The 18,331-nt window shown below is 34.6% G+C and overlaps 1 protein-coding gene across 1 annotated transcript in view; it reads right to left on the bottom strand.

The window, feature by feature from the left end:
* LOC123560878 (transient receptor potential cation channel subfamily M member-like 2) overlaps nucleotides 1-4,183 on the bottom strand; it is an 84,012-nt gene extending 79,829 nt beyond the window's left edge. The window contains exon 1 of the mRNA XM_053516828.1: nucleotides 4,019-4,183. The gene's annotated coding sequence lies outside the window, so the exon portion shown is untranslated. The remainder of the gene's footprint in view (nucleotides 1-4,018) is intronic.
* Nucleotides 4,184-18,331: the final 14,148 nt, after the last annotated feature.

Below are 18,331 nucleotides of genomic sequence, written 5' to 3'. Positions count from 1 at the left end.
AATCGTGTTCACAAGGAAATTGTGGACAGACAGACGGACGGACGAAGGGTGATCACAAAAGCTCACCCTGTCACTATGTGACAGGTTAGTTAATAAAAAGATGAGGGTAAAGTTAGAGTTAGGGCAGCTGGCTCGCAGTTTCTTAGCTTTCTTGAATATTTTATATCTTTTATTGTAAGCTATTTTTAGGAATGTTTGCCGTTTGGTTCAAGGTGCTTTTTACATTTTTTGCCAGCATTATGATACTGTCATTAAACTGTTCCAACTTTGTGCAATTGCTCTGACATCATTTACTTTTATATATAAAATTTGAAATTTCTTAGTTATTATTGTGGAATTTGTTATCCAACTTTGATATCATGTATATTTGACATTTCTGATTTATCATGGTGGTTTGTGTTGTCCAACTTCGTGTCATTTCTCTGATAACATGTAATTTACTAAATAGTAATTTGACCTTTCTGATTTATTATTTGATCACATGTTTATACAATAAATACATATTATGAAAATAAACATGTCTGGCATCCCCAGACATTGTCAAACAACTCTATGTTTTGTGTGGAGTTCAGTAGAAAGACCTAGACTTAGATTTATCATCTGACATATTTGGTGTGACACAAATTAACTAAGTAGGAACTTGAAATGGACTATAGACAAATATAAAGCATTTAAATAAAACACAGTAATTATTCAAAATAATTTTATACATGAATTGATCATAAAATAAATATAATGCAGTAACACACTCGGCGACGAATTTATGAATTTGCATACTTCAGCGTGTTACAAACGTCAGTGAATCTTGAAATTACGAAGTGAAATAATCTTGTTGGGACATAGAATTGTGTTCCAAATAACCAAGTTTTCGGTATATCCGAGTTTGTTATATCTGTGTAGTTTTCATATAAAACGTATACATAGGTAAAAATCGGGCCAGAAAAATGAGTTCCTTATAACTGAAATTTCCTTATAACAGAGTTCATTATAAGTGAATTTTACAGTAGTATATATTTGACTTACTACTAATTTAATCTGAAAAGTATAATTTGATTATCTGATGAAATGCTGAGCCCAATCTGACTTAATTAAGTACTTGATCTTCTAAACGAAGATCTGAGAACGACCCATTCACATACGTCTTCTGTATATTTTGGATTTCCAGTATTGCTATTTTTATTTTAACCAATTTGACAACTTGTTCGAATGTCAAAGAGTAAGAAAAATGTGCAGTCAGTCCAGGGCTCGAACCTGGGACCCCTCGCTTACACAGCAAATGGCCTACCGACTGAGCTAACCAGCTATCTGACACTTTACGACATAAGAATTGTGAATATCATAAGTCAAGGTTACATGTAGATTTGCAAAATGTTGTAAGTTAAGCTCTGATTGGCTAGCCAAAGGGTCGTCAGAACGAGGCTATGAATAGGTCTTTCTCAGATCCTATGCGTAGCGTAATAGGAGATGTACTTTAGTCAGATTGTGCTGAGCCAAAATTGTTGTAAAAAAACAGAAAATGTCAAAAGCAAACCAGCAAAAACAAGAGCACCGCCTTGCGGGTGCTGACGCTCATCTGATTTTTTTTGTGTAATAGAAATATTGTCCTACCCATGATTTTCTAAGTCTAAAAAGGGCCATCATTCTTGCAAAAAGCAGGTTAGAGTTATGTTTCTTGATGTTCAGTGTCCACTTATGATGGTAAAAAACTGTTGCAAGTTTTAAAGCAATAGCTTTGATAGTTTATGAGAAAAGTTGACTTAAACATAATACTCAACCAAGAAAATTATTTTCTAAGTCCAAAAAGGGCAATAATTATTGCAAAAAGCAGGATGGAGTTATGTTGCTTGCTGTACAGGGTCAGCTTATGATGGTCAACAAGTGTTGCAAGTTTCAAAGCAATAGCTTTGATAGTTTAAGAGAAAAAGTTGACCTAAACATAAAACTTAACCAAGAAATCTGATATTTTCTAAGTCCAAAAGGGGCCATAAATCTTGCAAAAAGCAGGATGGAGTTATGTTTCTTGCTGTACAGGGTCAACTTATGATGGTGAACAAGTGTTGCAAGTTTTAAAGCAATAGCTTTGATAGTTTAGGATAAAAGCTGACCTAAACATAAAACTTAACCAAGAAAACTGATTTTCTAAGTCCAAAAGGGGCCATAAATCTTGCAAAAAAAAAGATGGAGTTATGTTTCTTGATGTACAGGGTCTGCTTATGATGGTGAACAAGTATTCCAAGTTTCAAAGCAATAGCTTTGATAGTTTAGGAGAAAAGTTGACCTAAACATAAAACTTAACCAAGAAATCTGATATTTTCTAAGTACAAAAGGGGCCATAAGTCTTGCAAAAAGCAAGATGGAGTTATGTTTCTTGCTATACAGGGTCAGCTTATGATGGTGAACAAGTATTCCAAGTTTCAAAGCAATAGCTTTGATAGTTTAGGAGAAAAGGTGACCTAAACATAAAACTTAACCAGGCAACGCCGACGCAGACGCCGACGCCGACGCCGACTCCGACGCCGACAACCGCTCAAGTGATGACAATAACTCATCATTTTTTTTCAAAAAATCAGATGAGCTAAAAATGATGAGGAACATTTTTAAGTTTGAAGCAAATCCATTTAGTTAAAATAGAAATTTAATTAAGTGAAAGTTCATCAAAATTAAAAAACCTGGACTCTGAACACGGGCACAAATGCTGACACAAGAGTGAGTAGGATAGGTGTCTTTGTGAAGACTTGAATATGTGAGTTTGAGATATCCTGTTAAAATTAAAATGTGCTTATAAACTCAACAGCTTCAGAGGCATGAAAACTGTAGGATAAATGTTTACTTGGCATGTAGTTTTATCTTTTAAAGGATTTTTTATTGAAACCATCAAAGTGCCGTGTTATATGCTCAATGTGGGATGGGGGCATATCTGAGAAAAAACAAAAGATATTATTTGAAAGCGTTAATAGTAAATAAACAAAACTGTTTACGCCCATTCACGTTTGAAGCTTCCTCAACCAAAAATAGCTTTATTTTCCCCTAAAACGATTATATTTTCCTTAAAAGATCACTTTTCCCCCTTGGAATTTAAAGAAAACTTTCCATAATATGTACAGTGGACAATTTTACAAAAGTTTGCAATTATATATTTTTCAACCCCAATTACCCCCACCATGCTTCAAATCTAATAATTGTCTCATGACTGATAATCACATAACACTTAAACTGTGTTTATTTCTCATAAGGTGCCAAATTAATAAGTACCTTGGCATCAGTTCTTGCAAATCGGTACATGTGCATGATATCATGAAATTCTAATAACTAGTTTTCAGATTTGGATTTTCCCCTTTTCAGTGTTTATCGCGCTATAATTTTCCTCTTCAGAAAACCACTTGTTTTTTTACTTGGTGTCATGAAACTTGTTCAGATCATTTAGTCATGTACCTGGGGTTTTATTTAAGATTTAATCATTTTTACTGTACCCCCACACCCTCACATAATATTAGTTTTTTTTTTTATTTTGTGTTTCTTGATGATGTTTTGTAATACTCCCCCATCCCAACCGTTTGATGATGCCAAACAAGGTAATACCGGTATAAAACTTTACTTAGTCTTGCACTGTCAACAAGTAACATATGAATGTACTGTGACAGGAAATGGCAGGAGTATCACTACTGACACACATCTAGTCCATCTTATTTGTCTAATATATGGCATATTGTAAAATTTCAAAGATTGACAACACCTTAAGCCGGCACATATGTGCAAGTTCATATCACAGTGACATTTCCATACCTTAAGGGCCAGATCCCTTGAAACCCAAGTTTTTAAAATTGACAGCATGGAAACTACATAAATGCATCTGATGTGACTGTTGGCGGGATCTGATTGAAATAGAGACTTTTTAAAAAGATTGGATTATGCAATTTTGACAAATTTAGATTATAATTAATCAATACAACAAAATACTTTATCAAAGTCAAGAGTGTTATAATACTTAAATTATGTAAGAAAGAAAATTAAAACTTACTAGCTTTTTAATGCTGAAGTCACAGAAAAATGATGCACAATTTCAAAAACAATCTAACTTTCTATTAAATGTCTCGCTTGAGGCTATAATACATCTGTATCTGTTGTATAAACCAACTGAGTGTGAAATAGATCAAACGGACCGTAGCCACTTAAATACTGTTTATTTACTTCCTATCATAAATTGTCACACAGTCATGTAATTCATGCATTCGGGGAATTACATTAAGACAATATCCATTTCTTTTTTGTAGTTTACTTATTGAAAATACATGAATATTTACAATATCAATAGGATAATTTCTTATATACAACAGAAAGAAGTGATGTATAGAGTTCATTTTTTGCAAACATCATGTTTGTAAACATTAAAGATTGTGTTTTGTAACCTTAACTCCGGCTTCCATATACTAGTGTTTCTAGTATAAGAAAAACGCGAGCTCAAGCTAAAACAAAACAATAATCAAAAATTAGAAAGGTCATTTTGTAAGTAGAGAAATTTTGGTTTGAAAATGTGTAAACACTATGACCTAGTAATCGAACTTGCTTTAAAAACATCCACATACAAACAGGAAGATGAACAATAATTGCCTTTGAGGTATTGTTGTTTGCCCACTTGAAACAGTCGTAACTATAATAAAAGGTAACATCTGAAGCAATTTGGTTATTGTATCTGACTTATGTTTTATATATTTAGTTTTTAAAACCTAATAAGCTTGCTCATCTTTTAACAGTCTAACCCAGACAAAGTGCCTCCCAGTTATAATCAGAATTGATTGTTGGGCAGTACACAGATGTAGATGTAGAACCAATCTGTGCAGACGTGTTCTTATAATTATAGACTTAATATCTAGAAGTTAACATAATATTTTCATTCACCTGGCCTTCCAGGGTTGCCTTTTGCATGAACATTTCCTGCAATTGTAAACTGTAAAATGTTGTTAGTCAGCATTGCAATAACAATGTACTTCCACTTCAGTTGAACAATTGTAGAAGAACATATATTATTATTTACTTATGAAATACATGTTTTAGCCAGTTAAAAAAAACAGAGAACAACATCTGTGTTGGGTTGAAAAGTCCAGTTAGACAAAATAACTACAGCATATACAAAGTAACGACAACTGCAAAAGATATTTTCCAATCAGAAGGACTTCTTCAAGTTGTTTCCCTTGATAATAGTACCACAAGACAGGCCTCGTTACACTATATAGTCTGTTTATAAAACACAATAAATCTTACACATGGAGTTACATTGTTTGCTTCACATAAATTACATATCTACATTTCTTTTTTATTTTAAAATAATTTTCATTAGATCTGTAAGAAAATCCTCTGTATAAATGCATCTAAACAAATCATGAAGAGCTAATGCAGTTTGATTCATGGATATAAGTGAAACGAGCCACACCATGAGAAAACCAACACAGTGGCTTTGTGATCAGCATGGATCCAGACCAGCCTGCACATCCATGCAGTCTGGCCAGGATCCATGCTGTTCGCTTTCAAAGCCTATTGTAATTAGAGAAACTGTAAGCGAACAGCATGGATTCTGACCAGACTGCGTGGATGCCCAGGCTGGTCTGGATCCATGCTGATCGCAAAGCCACTATGTTGGTTTTCTCATGGCATGGCACAAATTATTAAAAAAATAATGAAAAAGAAAAGTCTATTTTTTAAATGACAGTATATAAAATGTACCAGAAAAAGACACATTCTAGTGTTTCAATTTGTATGTTAAAGATTTTATGCATCTATATTGTGTTTGAAAGTTTCCCTTTCATAGAAATAGATCTGTTTGATTTCAAAGAAATTCAAAGATGCTAAAACAGTTTCATGAGGTATAGGAACAATAAAATATGCAAAAAACATACCTTTTTGCTTCCAGATTCTAACTCCATTCCTCTTGAATCACTCTACAAACTAAGCTAATGGAGTAGCTTGTCATTTAATTGACGAAAAAGTCACCATATGACCTATAAATTGTGTCGGTGCAAAGTTAAACCCAACAAAATAAATAAAATTGACGAATAAAATTCTTTTAACTATGCAAGTCCAACTTAATCTCCAACTTTGTCAATCCCAGAGAAAACTACAATTTAACCTATCTATACTGGTCATCTATAGGACTAAATGAAAGTGAACACCATAGACAGGTGACTGTATATCTATACCGGCCATCTATAGGACTAAATGAAAGTGAACACCATAGACAGGTGACTGTATATCTATACCTGCCATCTATAGGACTAAATGAAAGTGAACACCATAGACAGGTGACTGTATATCTATACCGGCCATCTATAGGGCTAAATGAAAGTGAACACCATAGATAGGTGACTGTATATCTATACCGGCCATCTATAGGGCTAAATGAAAGTGAACACCATAGACAGGTGACTGTATATCTATACCGGCCATCTATAGGGCTAAATGAAAGTGAACACCATAGACAGGTGACTGTATATCTATACCGGCCATCTATAGGGCTAAATGAAAGTGAACACCATAGACAGGTGACTGTATATCTATACCGGCCATCTATAGGACTAAATGAAAGTGAACACCATAGACAGGTGACTGTATATCTATACTGGCCATCTATAGGACTAAATGAAAGTGAACACCATAGACAGGTGACTGTATATCTATACCGGCCATCTATAGGGCTAAATGAAAGTGAACACCATAGACAGGTGACTGTATATCAAGGTTTTTATTTTCAGAAATAATATTAGGTAAATGAAAATCAGAAAAATAGTGACTGTTATCATTCCTTACTGTTCCTGGTACATTCATCTTAAGAGTTTAAAACATGTTCATATGCACATTTAAACATACCGGTATTAAACCATTAAAGTATTCTGCTTTTCTTTTCACTGTTTGATGAATCTTTGTCCTTCCAACACTAAATTTTGATATATTATTACCAGTGCTTTCTCCTTTTTCAAAATACTGTAGAGCTTCAGTTCTTCCCCCAAGCATTAAGGCCTTCCTCTTAGGTGATGCAGACATTTCAATTTGATGTCAATAAACAAAAGTTCTTTCTGTCAAACTAATGTTATAAAATCTCACAGTCACTAACTGTATAAGCAAATTATCTAAATTGTAAAAGAAAGTTTTACTTAAACAAACTAGTTATCTATTATATCAAAGTTTTCCCCAAACAAAATAATACCTGATACTATTGCAACACTAAATAATTGTAGATCACAACTTTTAAGCACTGATTTAGTATACCTTTCATTTTAACAAACACAGTGCTTTTATGTAATTCACACAGCGCGATATTTTCCAAGCAACACCTACTGCTATGTCGCAAATTTGGGTCATTTCTGCTTGCTGTTAACCATGTTAGACAGTGTCACGCTAACTAAAGGTTCATTATATAGGGATTTTCTGCTAATGCAGGTTACACTGTATTTGCTTTTTGACCAGTGTCCAGTGACCACATTTATCACACTGTCCCCATTGGACCAGTTCCAGCATGTATAGTGGACGCAACTTGACCCCGATGGTTGACCTTTGTATTATAATACATAATGAGGCACAACCTATTACTGAAAAGGAGTGTGCGTAAAACACGAGCTGCACGAGAAAAAGGAAATATAAATTTGTGTAAATATAAATTATGTATTGGAAAGTTTTAAACTGATCAAATGTAAGTATATATACTTTGAAACTGCACTATAACAAACTAAAATTCCCATATAAATAAATCGGCTACCCCTAAGCACCCTTAATTTCTAGTAATAAAAATAATCGGATATGTAATACTCATGCCTAAGTCAACCATCGCGGTCAAGTTGCGACTACTATACATGAACTTCCCACAAACACAACACAGATCCTTCTCAGCGACCTCCTCACTATCAAAGTCCTCCTCTGAATCTAAACTGTTACTGTCACCTGATGGAACAGGAACTGGTGACAATGGTGCTTCCTGAACTCGCTTCGTGCTTCCTAAGCTTTTCTTTGGCACATCCTTCTCCCCAGATAGATCCGGTACCTCTTATGTTGTTGCCTTTTTGTCTTTCTTGGTAACTTCAGTTTTCTTCGAATTATCTTCTTTGACGGGGATGATTTATCACCCATGATGGAAGTTTTCCTCTTTCTGTTACTTTTTGATATTTCCAGCACATTCAATATTTTTTTACTGTCAAGGAATCACAGAGGCTGCAGACTGTCACTGATGGGCTGTTCCTTAATGTATATGTATCACTTGTAGAATTCAGCTGCCATGAAGGTATGTCAACAATGCCTTAGCTGTACTTCACCAGTAAACACTGAGCCTTTATATAAGCCGGATCTATCCTACTTCTATCAGATGTCTGCCCCTTTAAACACCAACCATAACGTGAAGTTTTGTGATGATATGGGCAGTAGGTAAGAAGATATTATGAAATTGGGAAGCTTGCATCAGACATCCCAACTCTCCCAATCCTGCTGGGGTTTCTCCCGATTCTAGATGGAAATCCCAATCACCCCGATCCAAAGTTCAGATCTCCCAACTTAAATAAATGAAATTTTATGCACACATAAAATGTTTTATGTCATTGGACAAAATAATTATCAATCCAGAACATAACAGGGCTTTTTATCAGCTTGCATAAATCATAGCTGGATGTGTCATTTTATGCAAATTATGATGCTCGTAACTCAAATTTTGGGCAGAAACCTCATATCACTAAAATTAAAAGCATGTCTGCAACCCCCAAACCTGGGCAAATGCTTTCCATGAACGAAGATCCGCTGAGTAAGAAAGTGAAAATAGTGCAAATAAGTTAATACTATCATTAGTTGCTGCATTGCATGTAATATTTTTTTTATTAGTAGTACTAGTAAATAAAGAAATGTTTTACACCTTATACCGGTATGTGTATTTAGTACCTACTTCCCTACCATGAATGCAAATACTGCAGTATAAAATCTCCTCTACTTGAACATCTCAATCTCTCACTTTGGAAAGCAAAAACCCCCACTTGGCACTGACAGAAAAAGTTGGGATGTCTGATATAACTTTATCCTGAATGCAAAGGCAATATCTGTGCCAATGCCAGTGTGAGTTCAATAGCCCTCATTGTTCTCTATTTGTAATGTTGATAAAAATGAAATTATCTAAACATAAGTTGTAAATATCTCCAAAATATTTATTAATATGATTTTTAAAAGTTTATGAAGTGTTTGTAAACAAAAGCTTGATTATAGTTTGAAAAAATATAGATATATTCTTTTTGTCCAAACTAAGTTGTTACATACAGGATGTGTGGAGAATATATATCACATTCCAGAGTGGTTTGTGTTGACTTAAAACTAGAAATCAAACAATAAAAACTAGGGGTGGGTATTGCCACGAAAATTGGCATTGCGATATATTGCAATATTGTATGTGGATATTGCAATATACTACGATATATTGTACCAGTTATTTTATGAACAAAAACATGACGAATCATACTGTTTTTTTTTTCAAATTTATTCAATTAAAAATGAGTAAAATGACTAGTAACAACAACACGAGTGTTTGCTCGACCTTCGCAATAAATAAAAATACCAGTAAACAAAAAACGCCGATTACCGGATATTCAAAAGCGAAAGTAGACTGCGTCAAAATGTTATTGTGCGGCACTACATTCGATTTACGAATACAATCATATAACACAGGTTGCTCAAATCACTGATTATAAACGAGGAAAGTGGTATAACTGTTGTATGAATAATAAATTCTAGTTGATAGAAAAATTACTTAAGAGTCGCTGACAAATACAAAATTATATTTATCTAAATTTTCTTATTGGTTTTATTATGTGGAATTGGGTCCGTAAAATAGCTGTAAACCAGTCTGCTACCTGCACCGGAAATGAAAGGAGAAAAATGAAAACAAAGTTGAATCGTGCTGGCAAGAAAAAGATTTTTTTTTTGTGAATCTTCTTGGTTTACGTTAGTGTTACTTAATGTTATAAAATAACCGGTATTCGAAAATCATATCGCAGTATCGTATCGTCGGAAAAAACATCGCAATAACCGGTCTACCGCGGTATATCGCCCACCCCTAATAAAAACTTACAGGATGTAAAATAGTTACCAAAGTCTGACAATATAATCATCAAATTTAAACTCACTTGGAAACTGAAACTAGAATTGTCAGCAGACAATGAAGCTGGCTGCAATCGTGAAAAGTTATAATATAACACATTCTGAATGTAGGTGTAGGGATGACCTTACAACCATGCTTTAGAACAAGTCTGATGAAGACCCATCAATTGTTTCATGAGCAGAAGTTGTTTTAATCCTTTTCTCCATATTTAGCTCTAGCAGTCCTTTACTAAAAGGGGCCAAGTGATCTAAATGAATAAATTTGGGAGAGGATTATAAACTAATGCTACTGACCAAGTTTGATAAAAATCCCTCCACTGGTTCATGAGTAGAAGTTGTTTAAAGTTCTTTTTCTATTTTTAGCTCAGGCAACTTCTAAAAAGGACTGAGTGCCTCCATTTCAATGATAACCTTAAACCACTCATCTGAGTTACATTGTTGCTTCAATAATTTTGGCTGGGAAATTATCATGAAATAATATATTAATTTTGTACAGTCTTCATAAAGGGCCAGCAATTTCTGACTGGGCCTGCTTTTTCTGACAAGACGTTTCCACTAGATCTACATACATACAGAGAAGAAATAACCACATCCTCCCGCCACCAAGTTTTTTTTATAAATCAAAAGAGTTTGAACAAACTTGGTAAAAGGTCACGTAAGGACAATTTGTGTGAAACCATTTCCAAATCTGACTAGCAGTCTCATACAAGAGGATTTTTAAAGTTTTTACTACATATATATAGTCAAAAGTTACCATGCCTGCTGACGAATTTGAAAAAAATTCAACTATCTTGGTAGAGGGATACATAAAAACCATTTGTTTCAATTACTTCAAAATCAGGCAAGAAGTATCATACAAGAAGATTCCACTCAAAACATATTTTTCAGGAATCAAAATAATTTGAACAATCTTGGTAGAGGCCTACTAGAAGTACTTCAAAATTGGGCCAGCAATTTCATACATGAAGACTGTATACATGTAGGGATAAGTGATCACGCCCTCTGGCTGCAAGTTTTTTTACAAATCAAAATAATTTAAACAATCTTGGTAGAGGGTGACATAAGGAACCTTTGTGTGAAATTAGTTCAAAATCTGACCAGCAGTTTAGGAGATGTCTTTCAAAGTTTTTTTCTATTTTTAGCTCTGGCAGCTCCTACTTGCAACCAAGCTGAACTGTTTGAACAAATTTGAGAGAGGACCACCCAAGGAACATCATGGCCAAGTTTCATCAAAATTCATTCAGTGGTTTTGGAGGAGATGTCTTATAAAAACGATTGTTGACGAAAGACGGACGACAGACACAGCATGATCACAATACCTCATCATGAGCACTTTGTGCTAGATGTCTTATAAAAACGATTGTTGACGAAAGACGGACGACAGACACAGCATGATCACAATACCTCATCATGAGCACTTTGTGCTTAGGACTAAGGTGAGCTAAAAATCAGGAAAACACACAATGAAAATCAACATAAAAAATTTACTTACAAGTGGAATTCCACCCACATTGTCCACTTCTACGGCCTGGTCATCGTATTTGATGCTTTGACGTCTTGCAGAGTTATTTCGAGGCTCTGGCGGTGACTTCAAATTTGGTGCCACCTTGGCCGCCATCTCAACTCACATTTTTTGTAACATCTGTTGATTTACTCACTGAAGTAAACAACATACCGTATATGTATTATGATCAAATATATTAATTTATCATTTAATAATAAAAAAAAACCCACATACACTTGACTTGTGGTAATTGTAATCAGCAATTCTGGTGTAATTGTAATCTGTTGTAATAATGACTCATTTAAAAGAAATGATATACTAGTAATGATTACTTTTCAGAATTTGATTACAATTACTTTAATGTAATCAATACTCATGAAAATTATTACATATAATTATACCTTTTTAAAATCAGGATAGAACAATCAAATTAACCTTAATACAATTCACAATCATCAGTATTGCAGACAAGGGGACCATGATGACCCTAAAGAGATCAGGCCAACTTTGGGCCAAAATTCGGTCCTAATCTCAATGGCAAATAGTATGTTTTTCCCAGTTTCAAAGCTAAACTCCCAAAGTTAATTTTTTCTTTTTTCCATTTTTCAACCTAGACTGTAGCTATAAAACCATAAACATTTGAATCACCAGAAAGTATATATACTAACTTAATGCATTTATGACCATTTTTTCCTAAATGTAAAAAAATATTACGTACGAAGAAGATAAACAAGAGCTGTTGCAGGAGACAGCGCACACAACTATTTCGATGCTGGATAGTGAAACTGAGCACATCTGAGGAAACTAGAGCTGTTACTGGAGTGTTTAATGACTCCAATTGTGGATGAAGATATTGCACAATGGCCTGAGTCTATGTCAAAAATATCAACTTAAAGTAATAAGAGAGGTAAAAATAAAACATATTAAAACACTATATAAGTATCTCCTAAGCAAAAAGGGGCATAATTCATTAAATATTGGTGCCAGAGTTATGCACCCTGTGTCATATGGTGTGGGGGATGATGCTGAACAACTATTTTAAGTTTGAATCAAATCCATTCAGTAATAACAGAGACAGAGTGAAAGTGCATCAAAACTTTAATCTAAAATTCTAAGTAAAAAGGTGAATAATTAATGAAAAATTGGTGCCAGAGTTATGCACTTTGCGTCATATGGTGTGGGTGATGATGTTGAACAACTATTTTAAGTTTAAATCAAATCCATTCAGTAATAACAGAGACAGAGTGAAAGTGCATCAAAACTTTAACCTAAAATTCTAAGTAAAAAGGGGAAATAATTCATGAAAAATTGGTCCCAGAGTTATGCACCTTGTGTCATATGATAAGGGTAATGATGTTGAACAATTGTTTAAGTTTGAATCAGACCCATTCAGTAATAAGAGAGATAGAGTGAAAGTGCATAAATCTTTAACCTGAAATTCTAAGTAAAAAGGGGAATAATTCATGAAATATTGTGCCAAAGTTATGCACCTTGTATCATATGATGTGGGTGATGATGCTGAACAACCATTTAAAGTTTAAATCAAATCCATTCAGTGCATTAAAACTTTAACCTGAAAATTTGACTGAAAAGGGGAGGGATAATTCATGAAATATTTGGTCCCAGAGTTATGGCCTTTATGTCAGATGGTGTGGATGATGATGAGGAATGAGTATTTTAAGTTTGAATCAAATCCATCAAGTAATTACAGACATAAGTTGAAACAAGAGCACCGCCTTGCGGGTGCTGACGCTCTCTGATTTTTTTTGTATAATAGAAATATTGTCCTACCCATGATTTTCTAAGTCTAAAAAGGGCCATCATTCTTGCAAAAAGCAGGATAGAGTTATGTTTCTTGATGTACAGTGTCCACTTATGATGGTGAAAAACTGTTGCAAGTTTTAAAGCAATAGCTTTGATAGTTTATGAGAAAAGTATACTTAAACATAATACTCAACCAAGAAAATGATTTTCTAAGTCCAAAAGGGGCAATAATTATTGCAAAAAGCAGGATGGAGTTATGTTGCTTGCTGTACAGGGTCAGCTTATGATGGTGAACAAGTGTTGCAAGTTTCAAAGCAATAGCTTTGATAGTTAGAGAAAAAGTTGACCTAAACATAAAACTTAACCAAGAAATCTGATATTTTCTAAGTCCAAAAGGGGCCATAAATCTTGCAAAAAGCATGATGGAGTTATGTTTCTTGCTGTACAGGGTCAGCTTATGATGGTGAGCAAGTGTTGCAAGTTTTAAAGCAATAGCTTTGATAGTTTAGGATAAAAGCTGACCTAAACATAAAACTTAACCAAGAAAACTGATTTTCTAAGTCCAAAAGGGGCAATAATTCTTGCAAAAAGCAAGATGGAGTTATGTTTCTTGATGTACAGGGTCTGCTTATGATGGTAAACAAGTATTCCAAGTTTCAAAGCAATAGCTTTGATAGTTTAGGAGAAAAGTTGACCTAAACATAAAACTTAACCAAGAAATCTGATATTTTCTAAGTACAAAAGGGGCCATAAATCTTGCAAAAAGCAAGATGGAGTTATGTTTCTTGCTATACAGGGTCAGCTTATGATGGTGAACAAGTATTCCAAGTTTCAAAGCAATAGCTTTGATAGTTTAGGAGAAAAGCTGACCTAAACATAAAACTTAACCAGGCAACGCCGACGCCGACTGCCGCTCAAGTGATGACAATAACTCATCATTTTTTTTCAAAAAATCAGATGAGCTAAAAAAAGGAAGTGTAAAAAAACTTTAACCAAGGTGGGGACGCGGAAAGACGCAGACGCCGATGCCGGCGCCGGGTCGAGTAGGATAGCTCTCCTTATACTTCGCATAGTCGAGCTAAAAAATAACAATTTCTTTTTTAGACATTTTACGATGCATCCCCCCCTCCCCCCATTGTAAAGGCTTTGTCCCGATTCCCAAATTAATGGGAAAAATCACTGAAGGTGCTCATCTGACCTTCACCTTAAATATAGATCACTGCACTGCATACTGCTTCATGAAATTCAACTAATCTCTTTCATATGAAAAACATTCATATGAAATATAATAGATATGACATTAGAAAAAAAGATGCAATCAAACAGAACCATTTGCACAAACCCCAGAACATACCACAAGCCAAGTTTGGTAAAGTGTTCATGAGAATAAGTCATTCAAGGTTCTTTCAAGAGCTTAACAAGAGCTGTCACAGGAGACAATGCGCTTGACTATTACAATGCTAGACAGTGAAACTGGGCACATCTAAGGAAGCTGGAGTAGTCACTGCAGTGTTTGATTACTCAAATGTGGATGAAGATACTTGAAGTCTGTGTCAAATGTATTAAATAATAAAAGAGAAAGAAAAATGTATCAAAACATTAAATAAGTATAAAAGGTATATAATTCATGGGAAATTTTTGCAAAAGTAATGCACCAGGACATTGTGTCATATCATGTGGCAAATAACGTGGAGTAACTATTTAGAGCAGAAGTGCATCACAACTTGAACCTGAAATTCTAGTAAAAAGTGCAAATAACTCATAGCAATGTGGTGCCAGAGCATCAGGAACATTGTGATATATCATGCGGGTGACCATGTGGAACAACCATTTTAAGTTTGAAGTAACAATAAAGATATAGCTAAAATAGCATCACAATTAAACAGAAATTCTAAGTAAAAAGTTTGTTATATCTTTCAAAATCTAGTCCCCCTCATTCACAAATCAACCTATTTGGCAGCAGATGCAATTTCAATCAACTTGTTTATTTATATGGTAAGTCAAGCCGTTGAAGGGTGTCTGTTCTATTGCACCTATCATACTTGTGTACAGGTTAATGTCAGAGTTTACTGCATAATGATGATAGTTGTTGTTGTTGACATGGCACTGATAAATGACTTTAAAATTGTTCTGCAAACTTCTTTTTGTATTAATACATAAACAAGAAGCTGCGTTCAATAAGCACTTGATGCCCCCGGTGGCATCCTTGTCGATACAAAGCAACCTAAGTCCAAAACGAGGTCAAGGTCAAACTGAAGTCAGGTGATGCTTGAAGATGAGGAATGGTCACAGGTTACATCTGTATTAGTATCAATTCATTCTTTTAAGCGGTATTGATGCTAGACGAAATGGTCCCATTTGGTTAACCAAGAGATGGCCCATATAAAGCAACCTAAGTCCAAAATGAGGTCATGTGATGTCTGAAAATGAAGAATGGTGACAGGTCACATCTTCATTAGTATCAAGTCATTCTAGCAAGGGGGATTGATGCTAGAGGAAACAGTCCCATTTGGTTAACCTAGTACAGACTGACGGACGAACGGACGGACAGGACAATCACTATATGCCTCCCACATAAGTAGATGCCGGGGGCATAAAAACAGTGCAACAGCACACACTGAATTACATCACGCACCTGATATGAAATTCAAGCGTCAGTATATGGAAAAATATTGATGTTTCCAGTACCAGTGTAACTTAATGGGGAATAGAAACGAGTATGTAATAAATCTTTTTTTACAGTTATATGTAAAATGATATTTTATAGTTCTATGTAAAATGATATAATGTCAAAGCTAGTACATTTAGTATGAAAGTCTTTTGAATAAAGTTGAACACATACTTTAAACTATGCATTCTTTTTTGCAATTAATCTATAACAAAGAAATGTCCTTCGAGTTAAAAATTAGCTTGGTGAAATGAGTTTACAATGAATTATATGTTCGGGCATTATATAATTAAGATTATTTATGTTACTACATGTAAGCATTAATGCCTTTATCAACTGACATGCAAATAACAATAATGTGCATTTTCCAAATATCATAAATGAGTTGGGTTTTATGACAAATCAACACAAAATGGTCATATATCACCGAGGAATATCATAAGACCCTGAAGGCATAAATCAAAGAGATAAGAATGGAAATTACCATAAGGCCCTGAAGGAGTACTCATTTAATTAGTGATAGTCATTAGGGACTGGTCATGCAAAACTGATTTTTATTAATATTATTATCATTATTATACCACATTTATATAGCACTCTTTTAATGCACTTGTACGCGTTCAAAAGTGCTTTACAGAATAAGTTGCAAAAATACAAACAAATATGTATACAAAGATAATGCATTCCACATTAACAAAAATCATGCATTAAAACAAGTATAAAAAATAAATGTATCGGTCAGTTAACAAAATATTGTACAAAGAAATGGGTTTTGAGCAGGCTTTTGAAAGCAGCTAGCGTGTCAGCTTCTCTGATCTTGACAGGAAGGGATTCCAAAGCTTTGGAGCAGTGCACGAAAAGCTGCGATTGCCATACATCATGGTTTTAGATTTTGGCATAACCAGTGACAGCGTGTCTTGTGATCTTAGGGTCCTGACCAGCATATCTTCTAGCATATCCCTAATATAGGCAGAGGACTGATTGTGTAAAGCCTTAAAGGTGTGGGTCAGAACCTTGTACTGCACCATGTATTTCACTGGCAACCAGTGAAGCTCCCTCAGAACTGGTGTTATATGATTGTGACGGGGCGTCTTAGTGATTACGCGAGCTGCAGTGTTCTGGACATGTTGCAATTTGTTAAGTGTGCTGTTTGGTATAGCACTTAACAAGGCATTACAGTAGTCTAACCATGAAATAACCAGGCTGTTTATAAGGGTTTTCGTGGCATCACTAGTAAGATACCGTCTGATGTGACCTATTCTGCGAAGTTGTGCATATCCAGCCCGGCACACCGAGTTGACTTGTTGTTCCATATCCATACCACTGTCAAATACAGCTCCAAGATTCCTAACACATTTCATGGATTTTATCACAGAATCACTGACCTTCACAGAAACGTCATCAATGTACTTGGAGTTACACTTTGATGTCAATAGCTTTACCTCAGTTTTATCAGCATTGAGCTTCAGCATATTGGAATTCATCCACGAGACAATTTCAGCCAGACAGCTCTCAATGTGGCGCAAAGCTTCACTTCTGGCCACAGCCTCTATCGGCTTTAAAGATAGATATAACTGAGAGTCATCAGCATAGAAATGATGAAGAAGTCCATGACGTCTGCATATGGCACCCACGGGTTTAGTGTACATGATATAGTTCACTCAAGTGCCGCTCAAGACGTGCATCTACTACCTTTTCTAAGATTTTTGAAATGACTGACATACTGACCTCCCCTTTCCATAGTGATTCAAGTGATTATGATTTTGGCAACATTAATATTTTGTGGTATGTGGAAGCAGTCTATTGTAACTGTCCAACAATTTATAAAAATTATGGATATTGAGAAAAAAAGACATAGCATGCAAATTATTGTTCACAGTTTTAAATAATTGATAATTTACAAAACATTGACCTGTATTTTTGTAAACAGATGTAGCAGCTTATTAATATGTCCCGGTCTGGTCCTTCGTAAAATGAAGGTAGCATGCAGTTATTATATATCATGATATCTCCATGCGTAACATGGTTAATGTCATATTACATTTAAAACAATAGTAACATATTATTCGCTTGTTATAACTACAGATAAAGATCTACTATTGTGATCCTGATATGCTTCGAGGAAGATAAAATCTTTTCTCCAATTTTCATGCATAATGTACTGACTAATTAAACTTTAAATCATAACACCTATCATCACACAACTCAGAATTAAGGAAAGAGGTGTTGATTTAATTAAATTTGGTGTGATTGAATAGTATACACTATCCTGGCTTTAAGAA

Source organism: Mercenaria mercenaria, chromosome 10, assembly GCF_021730395.1.
Source record: "Mercenaria mercenaria strain notata chromosome 10, MADL_Memer_1, whole genome shotgun sequence".
Lineage (NCBI taxonomy): Eukaryota > Metazoa > Mollusca > Bivalvia > Venerida > Veneridae > Mercenaria > Mercenaria mercenaria.
Note: the sequence above shows the minus strand (reverse complement) of the source record. Positions and strands in the feature narration are given on the sequence as shown.